The following is a 13,253-nucleotide window of genomic DNA, read 5'->3' on the forward strand; positions in this document are numbered from 1 at the left end:
CCAGTGTTCCTAGAGCACAAAGTGCCTCCTCCCAATCTTCACCATTTCAGGGTGTGTTGTAGGTCAGTGACTATTGTGACTAATGACTCAATTCCTGTAGAACTGGATGGTGGGCAACATTCTTTATTTTACAATTCCTTCCCTTTTGATTTCAACTTCAACCAAAGTTCAGGAGGCATTTCATGAATAGTTTGTCCCCTGGTACTAGGAATGCTCATTCTCAGGTCAGAATTTCGTTGATAGGCCATTCAATGAGCTATTACTGGACTAGGCCCTGTTGGTGTTGTTTATTTGCCAGGTTGTGTCCAACTCTTTGTGACCCCACGGATCGTAGCACACTAGTCCTCCCAGTCCTTCACCATCTCCCAAAGTTTGCCCAAGTTCATGTCCATTGCATCGGTGATGCCATCCAACCATCTCATCCTTACACACCCTCTTCTCCTTCTGTCCTCAATCTTTCCTAATTTCAGGGACTTTTCCAATGAGCTGGCTGTTCGAATCAAGTGACTAAAATTCTGGAACTTCAGCTTTGGCATCAGTCCTTCCAATGAGTATTCAGGGTTGATTTCCCTTAAGATTAACTAGTTTGATCTCCTTGCTGTCCAAGGGACTCTTAGGAGTCTTCTACAGCACCACAGTTTGAAGGCATCAACTCTTTAGTGCTCTGCCTTCTTTACAGTCCAGTGTGCACAACTGCATGTGACCACTGGGAAGACCGTAGCCTCGACTATATGGACCTTTGGCCACTCTTATCAGGGAGATACCCCACGTCCAAGGTAAGAGAAACCCAAGTAAGACAGTAAGTGTTGCAAGAGGGCATCAGAGGGCAGACACAATGAAACCATACTCACAGACAACTAGGCAATCTAATCACACTAGGACCACAGCCTTGTCTAATCAATGAAACTAAGCCATGCCCTGTGGGGCCACCCAAGACGGGAGGGTCATGTTGGAGAGGTCTGACAGAATGTGGTCCACTGGAGAAGGGAATGGCAAACCACTTCAGTATTCTTGCCTTGAGAACCCCATGAACAGTATGAAAAGGCAAAATGATAGGATACTGAAAGAGGAACTCCCCAGGTTGGTAGGTGCCCAATATGCTACTGGAGATCAGTGGAGAAATAACTCCAGAAAGAATGAAGGGATGGAGCCAAAGCAAAAACAATACCCAGTTGTGGATGTGACTGGTGATAGAAGCAAGGTCCGATGCTGTAAAGAGCAATATTGCATAGGAACCTGGAATGTCAGGTCCATGAATCAAGGCAAATTGGAAGTGGTCAAGTAGGAGATGGCAAGAGTGAACGTTGACATTCTAGGAATCGGTGAACTAAAATGGACTGGAATGGGTGAGTTTAACTCAGATGACTATTATATCTACTACTGCAGGCAGGAATCCCTTAGAAGAAATGGAGTAGCCATCATGGTCAACAAAAGAGTCTGAAATGCAGTACTTGGATGCAATCTCAAAAATGACAGAATGATCTCTGTTCATTTCCAAGGCAAACCATTCAATATCACAGTAATCCAAGTCTATGCCCCAACCAATAACCTGAAGAAGCTGAAGTTGAATGGTTCTATGAAGACCTACAAGACCTTTTAGAACTAACACCCAAAAAAGATGTCCTTTTCATTATAGGGGACTGGAATGCAAAAGTAGGAAGTCAAGAAACACCTGGAGTAACAGGCAAATTTGGCCTTGGAATACAGAATGAAGCAGGGCAAAGGCTAATAGAGTTTTACCAAGAGAACACACTGGTCATAGCAAACACCGTCTTCCAACAACACAAGAGAAGACTCTACACATGGACATCATGAGATGGTCAACACCGAAATCAGATTGATTATATTCTTTGCAGCCAAAGATGGAGAAGCTCTTTACAGTCAACAAAAATAAGACCGGGAGCTGACTGTGGCTCAGATCATGAGCTCCTTATTGCCAAATTCAGACTTAAATTGAAGAAAGTAGGGAAAACCACTAGACCATTCAGGTATGACCTAAATCAAATCCCTTATGATTATACAGTGGAAGTGAGAAATAGATTTAAGGGACTAGATCCGATAGATAGAGTGCCTGATTAACTATGGACAGAGGTTTGTGACATTGTACAGGAGACAGGGATCAAGACCATCCCTATGGAAAAGAAATGCAAAAAAGCAAAATGGCTGTCTGGGGAGGCCTTACAAATAGCTGTGAAAAGAAGAGAAGTGAAAAGCAGAGGAGAAAAGGAAAGATATAAGCATCTGAAGGCAGAGTTCCAAAGAATACCAAGAAGAGATAAGAAAGCCTTCCTCAGCGATCAATGCAAAGAAATAGAGGAAAACAACAGAATGGGAAAGACTAGAGATCTCTTCAAGAAAATTAGAGATACCAAGGGAACATTTCATGCAAAGATGGGCTCAATAAAGGACAGAAATGGTATGGACCTAAAAGAAGCAGAAGATATTAAGAAGAGCTGCAAGAATACACAGAACTGTACAAAAAAGATCTTCATGACCAAGATAATCATGATGATGTGATCACTCACCTAGAGCCAGACATCCTGGAATGTGAAGTCAAGTGGGCCTTAGGAAGCATCACTATGAACAAAGCTATTGGAGGTGACAGAATTCCAGTTGAGCTATTTCAAATCCTGAAAGATGATGCTGTGAAAGTGCTGCACTCAATATGCCAGCACATTTGGAAAACTCAGCAGTGGCCACAGGACTGGAAAAGGTCAGTTTTCATTCCAATCCCAAAGAAAGGCAATGCCAAAGAATGCTCAAACTACCGCACAATTGCACTCATCTCACACACTAATAAAGTAATTCTCAAAATTCTCCAAGCCAGGGTTCAGCAATACATGAACCGTGAACTTCCTGATGTTCAAGCTGGTTTTAGAAAAGGCAGAGGAACTAGAGATCAAATTACCAACATCCTCTGGATCATGGAAAAAGCAAGAGAGTTCCAGAAAAACATCTATTTCTGCATTATTGACTATGCCAAAGCCTTTGACTGTGTGGATCATAATAAACTGTGGAAAATTCTGAAAGAGATGGGAATACCAGACCACCTGACCTGCCTCTTGAGAAACCTATATGCAGGTTAGAAAACAACAGTTAGAACTGGACCTGGAACAACAGACTGGTTCCAAATAGGAAAAGGAGTACGTCAAGGCTGTATATTGTCACCCTGCTTATTTAACTTCTATGCAGAGTACATCATGAGAAACGCTGGACTGGAAGAAACACAAGCTGGAATCAAGATTGCTGGGACAAATATCAATAACCTCAGATATGCAGATGACACCACCCTTATGGCAGAAAGTGAAGAGGAACTAAAAAGCTTCTTGATGAAAGTGAAAGAGGAGAATGAAAAAGTTGGCTTAAAGCTCAACGTTCAGAAAATGAAGATCATGGCATCTGGTCCCACCACTTCATGGGAAATAGATGGAGAAATAGTGTCAGACTTTATTTTTTTGGGCTCCAAAATCACTGCACATGGTGACTGCAGCCATGAAATTAAAAGACGCTTACTCCTTGGAAGGAAAGTAATGACCAACCTAGACAGCATATTAAAAGGCAGAGACATTACTTTGCCAATAAAGGTCTGTCTAGTCAAGGCTATGGTTTTTCCAGTGGTCATGTATGGATGTGAGAGTTGGACTGTGAAGAAAGCTGAGCACCAAAGAATTGATGCTTTTGAACTGTGGTTTGGAGAATACTCTTGAGAGTCCCTTGGACTGCAAGGAGATTCAACCATTTCATTCTAAAGATCAGTCCTGGGTGTTCTTTAGAAGGAATGATGCGAAAGCTGAAACTCCAGTACTTTGGCCACCTCATGCGAAGAGTTGACTCACTGGAAAAGACTCTGATACTGGGAGGGATTGGGGGCAGGAGGAGAAGGGGACAACAGAGGATGAGAAGGCTGGATGGCATCACCGACTCGATGGATGTGAGTTTGAGTGAACTCCGGCAGTTGGTGATGGACAGGGAGGCCTGGCGTGCTGCAGTCCACAGGGTCGAAGAGTTGGACATGACTGAGCGACTTCACTTTCACTTTTAACTTTCATGCACTGGAGAAGGAAATGGCAACCCACTCCAGTGTTCTTGCCTGGAGAATCCCAGGGGTGGGGGAGCCTGGTGGCTGCCGTCTATGGGGTTGCACAGAGTCAGACACAACTGAAGCGACTTAGCACCAGCTGACAAAGGGCCCTGTTAAGAATAGCCATAAGCCTCTGTACCACCTGTCTTACCGTTGGTCATGGTCAGGGAAATGGCTCTTGCTTGCTGCTTCTTCCCATATCTAGAGTTACACTGTTATAATCATCTTATAGATGATCTTATAGAATCATCTATAAGGTCAATTGTTTCAAGTTGTTTAATTGTCATTAATTTTATCTGAGGCTCAGTCACACATCTGGTAATGCAAGAAACCTCAAGCTGTTTAATTGTCATTAATTTTATCGGAGGCCCAGTCACAGGTCTGGTAATGCAAGAAACTTCAATCTCATAAAATAGGCAGAATACAAGTAATATATCTAGTAACATTAATAAAGTGCAGCCCAATACCGCCCTAAGATATCTACATCCTGACTCCTTACAGGATTGAGAAAGGAATGTTATTATCTCAGGAGTTTCATGGCCAGTGGCAGGAGAAGAATTGATCTTTATGGTTGAGCAGGTATTTCTGCCCCTGGGGAGGTCTGGTTAATGCATAATGCAGATACATAATGCATACTAGAGGACCAGGGAAGTCGTCTGAATGTATTTTTATATTCTCCTACAACTTGTTTTTCTAATTCCCTTCTACTTGATTGCCTCCCTTAAGGGGGTGTCTGCCCTCCCCCCCACCCCACTTTTTTTTTTGCGGGATCCTAGTTCCCACTGGACTGCCAGGGAACACCCTGCCATTCCTTTTTATCCAGCACAACTCTCTTGAATAGGGAGATGTGCACCTGTCAACCAACCATCCCACTAGACGTTCAGGCTCTTTCAAGGTTTTCACCGAAATGCTGTTGCAATGAACTTGCTTGTTTGTGTCTCTTTGGGTTCTTGCGTTTCTCTAGAAAAAGCTACCCAGAAATGGAAGTACTAGATCAAAGAGAATGCCTATTGCCAATTATAACATTCCCCATACCTTTGCCAATACCAGACAATATCAGTCCTGAAGCCAGTTGGATGGTTAAAGAAATGACAGATGGGACAGGCTGGTTAAAGAAACAGATGGGACAGGAGGAGAACGCACGAGATAAGCCTGAAGCGGTGGTGATAAAGGGCAAGAAGAGCCCGGAGAGGCGTTCATGAACACCCCTTCTCACGAAGGGAACAACTCTCCTGTCCGCACTTCGACTTCCGCCACAGACCAGCGCGCGAGGACGGCTGCCGCGTGCCCGCCGCAGGGGCGTGTCCTGCGCAGGCCCCGCCCCCGCTGCGTGCGCACGTCGGGCTGCTTGCTAGGCTGCGGCGGTCGCGGCGCCAGAGCCAGTCGCTGACTTACGCGCGGACGCGGTGCTGACGGACGCTGGAGCGGACTTGCGGCGGGTGAGTGTCGGTGCCCTGCAGGGCCTTCCTCGGGGCTTCTCCGCGAGCCTGGCCACCCCTGGCTCTCGGGAACTCGGCTCGGCCGACACGGCCCGCCGCTCCCCGGCGCCCGCCTGAGGAAGCCCGGACGGGCCGGGGCGAGGGGCGGCCAGGGGCCGGGAGGGAGGACCTCGCTTCCCAGACGGCGTTTCAGAGGCCCGGGGAGGGAGGCCTGAGCCGCTCGTAGGCGTTGGTCCGCGTGGGGCACACCCCCTGCCGGCGTCTCCTGCGCCCCACAGGAGGTGACCCGACCCCCGGGTCGCCGCGGGAGGACTTGGCGTTCCCGCCGGGCCTGCAGCCTCTGGCCCCCCAGCCAGCACGTCGGTCCACTTTGGGCCGGCGAGGACCCAGACCTAGCTTGGCGTCCGAGAGTCGTACCCGGGCTGTTGGCGCGGACCGGGCTCTGACCTTCCTCCTCCTGACTCACCTCTGCCTAAAGGGCCCTTTGAGTCACTGTCGTGACTTCCCTAATGACCCGCGGCCGCCAGGTTGCAAGGGAGCAACGTCAGGGGCAGCTGGTTAGTCTGGCAGGGAGTCTACCTGTCACCTCACAAGCGCGGTGCCCTCGGTGTGTTAATTGCCCTGTAAAAGCTGCCAGGACCGCCGTGTCTTAGCACAAGGCCTGTCAGCGTCTTGTCATTTTAATGACTTCTGGTGAACTGGTTGCTGTGGCCTGTGGCTGTTCATCCTTATCGTGTTGTATCATTGGCTCCCATGACCCGCACCAGGTGGAGCATGGTTGAAAAAAAGAGAGACATCCTATAGTGCTCTAGAGCTCAGGAAGCCCTCTCACTCTCAGTTCAGTTCAGTCGCTCAGTCGTGTCCGACTCTGCGGCCCCATGAATTGCAGCACGCCAGGCCTCCCTGTCCATCACCAACTCCTGGAGTTTACCCAAACTCACGTCCATAGAGTGGGTGATGCCATCCAGCCATCTCATCCTCTGTCGTCCCGTTCTCACTCTCAGCCCCTAACAAAACCCTGTGAGTTGATAGTTTTTCCACTTGTGAAATGGGGTTAATGATGAATGGAATTAAGACGCTTAACCTGCCTCCCACAATCAGGAAATGGGCACAGGTGGTCTTGTACCCGGTTATCTGCCCCCAGATCCCATGCTTTTTCCTAGAGTGGAAATGAATTTATGTTATTTAAACTAGACAGTCTTCCCCCTCGCCCTAAACTGTCCTCCCAAGTAGAAGGAAACAGGAGCTTACTGGTTTTATGTTTTTGAATTTCTGTTATGGCATTAATCAGGGTATTTTGATTAAAATTTTAACTGCCACATTAAAATTTTTAATTTTTCTTTTGTGAGGAGGGGGATAAGAAATATAAATGAGTAATTCTGTGCTTTATTCTTTAGTTTAGTTTTTTTTTTTTTTTTTTTTTTGAAGAAACATCACAAGCTTACCAGAAGCTCTCAGTTCAGTTGGTCATTTCCAAGTTTACTTGGTGAAACTGGGAAAAGTTTTCAAATACAGTAGCTAAGCCAAAGGCTTCCTGAGTAGCTCTGTGGTAAACAATCTGCTTGCTAAGGCAGGAGATGCAGGTTCTATCCCTAGTTTGGGAAGATTCCCTGGAGAAGGAAATTGCAACCCACTCCAGTATTCTTGCCTGGAAAAGACCATGGACAGAGGAGCATGGCTGGCTGTAGACCATGGAGTAGCAAAGAGTCAGACTCAAATGAGCAAATGGGCACTCATGCAGATAAGGCAAAACACTGGTGAGGGTGTGGGGATTTCAAGGACACACTCGTTGAGTGACTTCATCTGACTGGGGATGTGAAGGGGAAGAATCTGTGATTTCCCCATTGTCTGACTGGATTTCCTTGTTTCCTTTGCCTGGGCCAGTAAGATGATAGCCTGTGAGTCTCCAGAGTCAGGAATATGAGCTACTCCAGAAATGACAATGCCAAGCATAAGATGAAATACAGAAAGTAAAGTATTCATCACCTTTGGTTTACGCTCGTTGAGTCTGTCAAAAAGCAAAACAGCCAGGGCCTTTGGCTACCTTGATTTTTTGGTTTCTTTTGAAAAGCTGACTCTCTTCAGAGAACAGTTGGGCTGTGTATCAGGTTTGCAGCAAAAACCAAAATATCATCCATCTAGGAGGAAGACATTTTTGAATATTGAAATTGTATATTTCAGCATAGTTCCCTGACCAGGATTGGAACCCATGCCCTCAGCTGTGAAATTGTGGTGTCCTAATCATTGGACCACCAGGAAATTCTCCAGTATAAAATTTAGAATGTAGCTATAACTCCTTGGAGAGAAAAGATGAAAAATTTGAACCATAAATTACCTCCTTGTTTATTACTGGACTAAAAAATTTTAAGTACACACTTAATTCAGTCTCTTATTCTGATAGTACTTAATGGGAGAATTGAGAAATCTGAGTCACATCTCCTTTTGTATCGAACACAGTGAAGGTTATTTGCTTTTTAACTTTATTATATCTGTTAGGTTTGTCTGTGTAAAAGCAGAGGATGAAAACTCTGTCTTTTGTTGTAACCTGAATAATCTCTCAGGATATTTTTGCCCTGCTGAGAAGCAGTGCCATTACTGATTAATTCTTGCCAACAGTGAAGGAGGGGTGCATATCTTTAATTGGAACAATTAGTATAACTGCTTATACTGGGATCTTTCTGTTTTTTATAGTGAAGATATTTCACTCTGGTGACCATTCAGGTACTCTGTGATGTTGTTGACTCCAGTTTGGTTTACTTTTTCATATTGACTTCGTTTATTTACCATAAAATGTCTCCTATTATATTACACATTGTAAAGCCAGTGAAATTTAGCAGTATTGTTGATGGTCTGGTCTAACAATGTTATATATGTTTACAGAATATGCATTACATTTATTCATAAATCCTTTCTATATGACCAGCTTCTTTCTATTTAAGAATAATAATGGTTTTGGAATTCACTGTAGATAATTTAGAGGTGCATAGCTATTGTAAAGGGAGTTCATTTACAATCAGCCCATTAGAGGACTGCATCTTTTTTTTTTTTTTTTAACTTTACAAATTGTGTTAGTTTTGCCAAATATCAAAATGAATCTGCCACAGGTATACACATGTTCCCCACCCTGAACCCTCCTCCCTCCTCCCTCCCCATACCCTCCCTCTGGGTCATCCCAGTGCACTAGCCCCAAGCATCCAGTAACGTACATCGAACCTGGACTGGCAACTCGTTTCATACATGGTATTATACATGTTTCAATGCATTTCTCCCAAATCTTCCCACCCTCTCCCTCTGCAACAGAGTCCATAAGACTCTTCTGTACATCAGTGTCTCTTTTGCTGTCTCATACACAGGGTTATTGTTACCATCTTTCTAAATTCCATATATATGCGTTAGTATACTGTATTGGTGTTTAATTGTGATCTTGGCTGACTGCAGTGGAGCAAAGGACGCTTTCTGGGTCATCATATCAACCACATCTATAGTCAGACCTTCCTTACAAGATAACATTCTGAACCTTAACTAGGCGTTTCAAAACAGCAGTTAAATTCATGAGGCTCTTTTCAGTGAGCAGGTTTTAATGTCACTTTGATGTAATTTTAGAAGGCTTTTAACAAACATGCATTTCCCTATGTGATCGTTTTTTTAAGCAAATATTTTAATAGTAATTCAAGGGCTGTTTTGTCAGTTTGTTGTTGTTCAGTCACTAAGTCGTGTCTGGCTCTTTGGGACCCCATGGATTGCAACACGCCAGGCTTCCCTGTTCTTCACTATCTCCTAGAGTTTGCTCAAATTCATGTCCATCGAGTCGGTGATGCCATCCAACCATCTCATCCTCTGTTGCCCCCTTCTCCTACTTCCCTCAGACTTACCCAGCATCAGGGTCTTTTCCAGTGAATCAGCTCTTGCATCAGGGTGGCCAGAGTACTGGAGCTTCAGCATCAGTCCTTCCAATGAATAGTTGGCTTATGGAGTAGGAATTGCATCAGAATTGCATGTCTTCTTGCATTCATTGAGGAGGGTTCTTTTTTCAAATATGTGCTTAAGTATCTCCCTGTGAAAGTCTACAGATACACTGACTTTTTGTTTGCACTTCAAAATGATTGAATTGTTAAGTACAAAATTGAGTTGATGAATCAGTTGGTAACCATTATTTTCACTCATAAACAGCTATTCAGCACTAGATAATGTTTTACATATTCATGTATGTTTTCTAAATACATACATGTTAATTTATATTAGAAAGAGTGACAAATAAATGGTTCATTTCTCCCCCAAAGGAAACTGTGGAGTATTTTTGATCATGAGAAAAACATTTAAACCCCTTGATCTGCAGTTTCTGTGTCTGAAAAATGAAGTTAATACTTGATGAGCCTTCAAGTCTTGGGTGCTTAGAATGCTGTTCTTCAATCTAAGGGGTTTCCAAATCTTTCTGTTTCACGAAGTTAGGGGTTGGGAACTTGTGTTTTTAAAATTTCCCTCATGCTTATTGTTTGGGGCCTCCCTGGACATAAGAGAAAGCAGACTGGCAGGAAGGCAGAGAAGTAGTGACAGGAAAGGATGGATTGCTACGCACAGTGCCTGCCATCTGCCGTTCTGCCAGAGGCCCAGCAAGTGGGTACTGTCTCCTCTCTGTTGTTGTTGTTTAGTTGCTAAGTTGTTTACGACTCTTTGCGACCCGGTGGATGGTAGCCTGCCAGGCTCCTCTGTCTGTGGGATTTCCAGGCATGAATACTGGATTGGGTTGCCATTTCCTTCTCCAGGGGACAACAAGAGCAACACACGAATAGATTTGTTTCCTTCCCAGGAATATCAATAAGCCTAATTATTGTCATAGTTCTCAGTAACTTTAAAAGGGCTTTGGGGAAGAATGGCCTAAAGAGACAAGTGTCTAGCACCTTGCCAGCCTGACTTCTGCTAAATACCCTCAGCTTCCTTTCTCCCAGCGAGCTCTCTCTCAGTCTTGGAAGCCTCACGTTTCACTGTCTTGTATTATATTCAATTCCATGATTACCTGAGGGCTGTGGGAAGGTGCTGGCATGATTAGAACAATCTGCCATCATGCTTTTAGTTAATCTAGGTGGCTGGCCTGCCTTATCAGTCACTGAGGTGATCCTGTTTATTATGACAAACACTGGGACCCATAGTCTGAACATACAGGTGTACTGAAGGAGTTGGTGAGACAGGATATTTGAGTCAGAACAGTCTTGGAAAATCTGGAACATAAAGCTCTATCTTTAACACCATTGTCTGTACAGCACAATTAGCGTTTATAGTATAATACACCTGTTCTGTTAGTTATCTTTCTGTTTCTCTTTTTCTCTCTCTCTATTGAAAGCTGCTTAAAATCCCCAACAAGATCTTAGGCCTCTTTGTAGTCAAGGAGCCCCATGAGTATTATAAGTGTTTGTGGATGATAACATGGCATGTCACATGCCCAAGCGTGTTCATCCCTTCCTTAGTACTGCATCTGCTGTTCTCTCTGGCAAGACCACTTGGAGCTGCTGCGGAGGAACTGTTGTCATCTGAAACTATTTCCAGAGCAGCTTGGGGGAGGGCAGGCAGAGGAAGGGGAAGGATCAGTGAGCAGAACTGAGTTAGAGTGTGAGGGGGTTCTGGGTAGCAATGTTTGAAGGTGATGAGAAAAGCAAAGATAGTGAAGTGACGTTACACTTTTGCTCCTTCAATTTTCTAGAAGGAGACAAGGGGAGGGTCAGTCTTTCTCTTTGCTTAGTAATTGCAGGTGTCCCACTAATTAGAAAATAACTTTGGCCACCTCATGCGAAGAGTTGACTCATTGGAAAAGACCCTGATGCTGGGAGGGATTGGGGGCAGGAGGAGAAGGGGACAATGGAGGATGAGATGGCTGGATGGCATCGCCGACTCGATGGACGTGAGTCTGGGTGAACTCCGGGAGTTGGTGACGAACAGGGAGACCTGGCGTGCTGCGATTCATGGGGTCGCAGAGAGTCGGACGCGACTGAGCGACTGAACTGATTCCTCTACCACACTTGGGTTTTTGTCAGCCTCAGAGAAATCTCTTAAGTGTCTGTGCTCAATGTCATGTTCGTCTTGCTTTGTAACACTTTTTGTGTTTGCAGAAAGTCTTCCTGGTGCACCCAAAAGGAACAGTGAGATGATTGGCTGCTCTGGGTTATGCTTTCTTCCCTTTTGCATGTGACTTTTCTGGGACACATGCCCAGATTTAAAGTCAATACGTTCAAGTTCAAATGCCTACAGGTAAAAGGACAGAGAAGCAGCGCACTCTCTGCCCACTTGGCACACTTGTATTGCCTCTGTAGTGTGCACCGAGAGGGTTACAAAAACAACAAACCCATGATCCTTGTTCACCAAGAATTGGCAGTCACCTTGAGGAGGCGCCAGACAAAATTCACTTTGTAAGGTTTGTGATTGTTGTTTTGACACTCAATATTCTGGGAGGTCAGGGAAGTGAAGAGCTGAGAAATGGAAAAGACAGTCATTTGAACTGAATCCACTGCGTTGCCTAAAAGACAGCAGGAACAGAAGAGAATGAATGAGCATTAGTGAATGAGCATTCAGAGAGTTACTGGAAACATGTCACCCACAAAAAGAATGTCTTTCATAAATGGCTTGTCTAGAACAGGGATTCCTGAACTTGAGGGGCCTACCGGTGCTCTGGAATTGCATAGGTAACATGTATTTATTTATTAATGAATCTGTTCTCTCCAAATTTATTTCTTCTGTATCTGCAGAAGTTCAACACAGGAGGCATTAGCCACATGAGGCAACTTTTTTTTAACTTGTGATTGTCCTGGAGAGAGAGTCAGAAGTCTTCCTCTGATTCTCAGAAGGGTTTGCAACCCCAAAAGGGTAATGATTATTATAATCTGACAAATAGCTTTGCTACCAGTCTTCAGAAGTACACATCTCTGAATTTGTATCTTCAGATGAGGAGGTAACTGGGTGGAAGATTAGAGAGAGAAACCCAAGGATTCCTTTGTAAACAACCTTCTACCCAGCACCAGGTGTCATGGGACATACATGAGTGCTTGTATGTCCCACATACAAGCATGTTCCCACATACACAGTGGTCTAATCTGGTTGCCAGGCGTGGCACAGCTAAAATGCACTTACTAACTAGTGGGGGTGATGCTCAGCTCTGCCTTCGGAGACCTTATAGTCAAGTGCAGCTGTTTAGAGTGTGTGCCTGTCCACAATACAGATTTAGAGCCAAGTAGGAATGTTGGGAATGGGGTGAGAAATCACGTGCTTTTTGGAAGGTCAGGCCATTTTTTTCAGAAATGACTGGCCTGTTGGAAACAAGATATGAAAGAGGGAGGGAGCCCTGCGCAGGTTCGGGAGTGGTGACTGATTCAGAACTAGCTCCCCTCTGCTGCTTTGGACATACAGCCTGAAAAGACTGTCCTAGAACTGCTGTCGAGTAGCACACGCAGTGAGACATGCAAACTATCTGTTTCAGATGAGTGCCTTAGCTCCCCAGAGCTCAGCCAGCCAAGTAGGCCAAGCTTGTACCCCCGCCCCGCATCGCCCACCACCACCCTGCTCTAACTGTGGATGCTCCACTGTCCATGCTTCCGGTATCAGCCTTCTGTGTAGGGTTGGGTTGGGGGAAAGGCATTCAGTTCAGTCAGTTCAGTCAGTTCAGTCGCTCAGTCGTATCCGACTCTTTGCGAGCCCATGAATCACAGCACGCCAGGCCTCCCTGTTCATCACCAATTCCCGGAGTTCAC

General features: G+C 45.0%; 1 protein-coding gene across 1 annotated transcript in view; it reads left to right on the forward strand.

Annotated features, from left to right (window-relative positions):
* The first annotated feature begins 5,385 nt into the window (after positions 1–5,385).
* The window catches only part of HMOX2 (heme oxygenase 2), a 28,173-nt gene continuing 20,305 nt past the window's right edge, over positions 5,386–13,253 (forward strand). Inside the window, exon 1 of the mRNA XM_019987742.2 lies at positions 5,386–5,520. The gene's annotated coding sequence lies outside the window, so the exon portion shown is untranslated. The remainder of the gene's footprint in view (positions 5,521–13,253) is intronic.

Source organism: Bos indicus, chromosome 25, assembly GCF_029378745.1.
Source record: "Bos indicus isolate NIAB-ARS_2022 breed Sahiwal x Tharparkar chromosome 25, NIAB-ARS_B.indTharparkar_mat_pri_1.0, whole genome shotgun sequence".
NCBI classification, from domain to species: Eukaryota; Metazoa; Chordata; class Mammalia; order Artiodactyla; family Bovidae; genus Bos; species Bos indicus.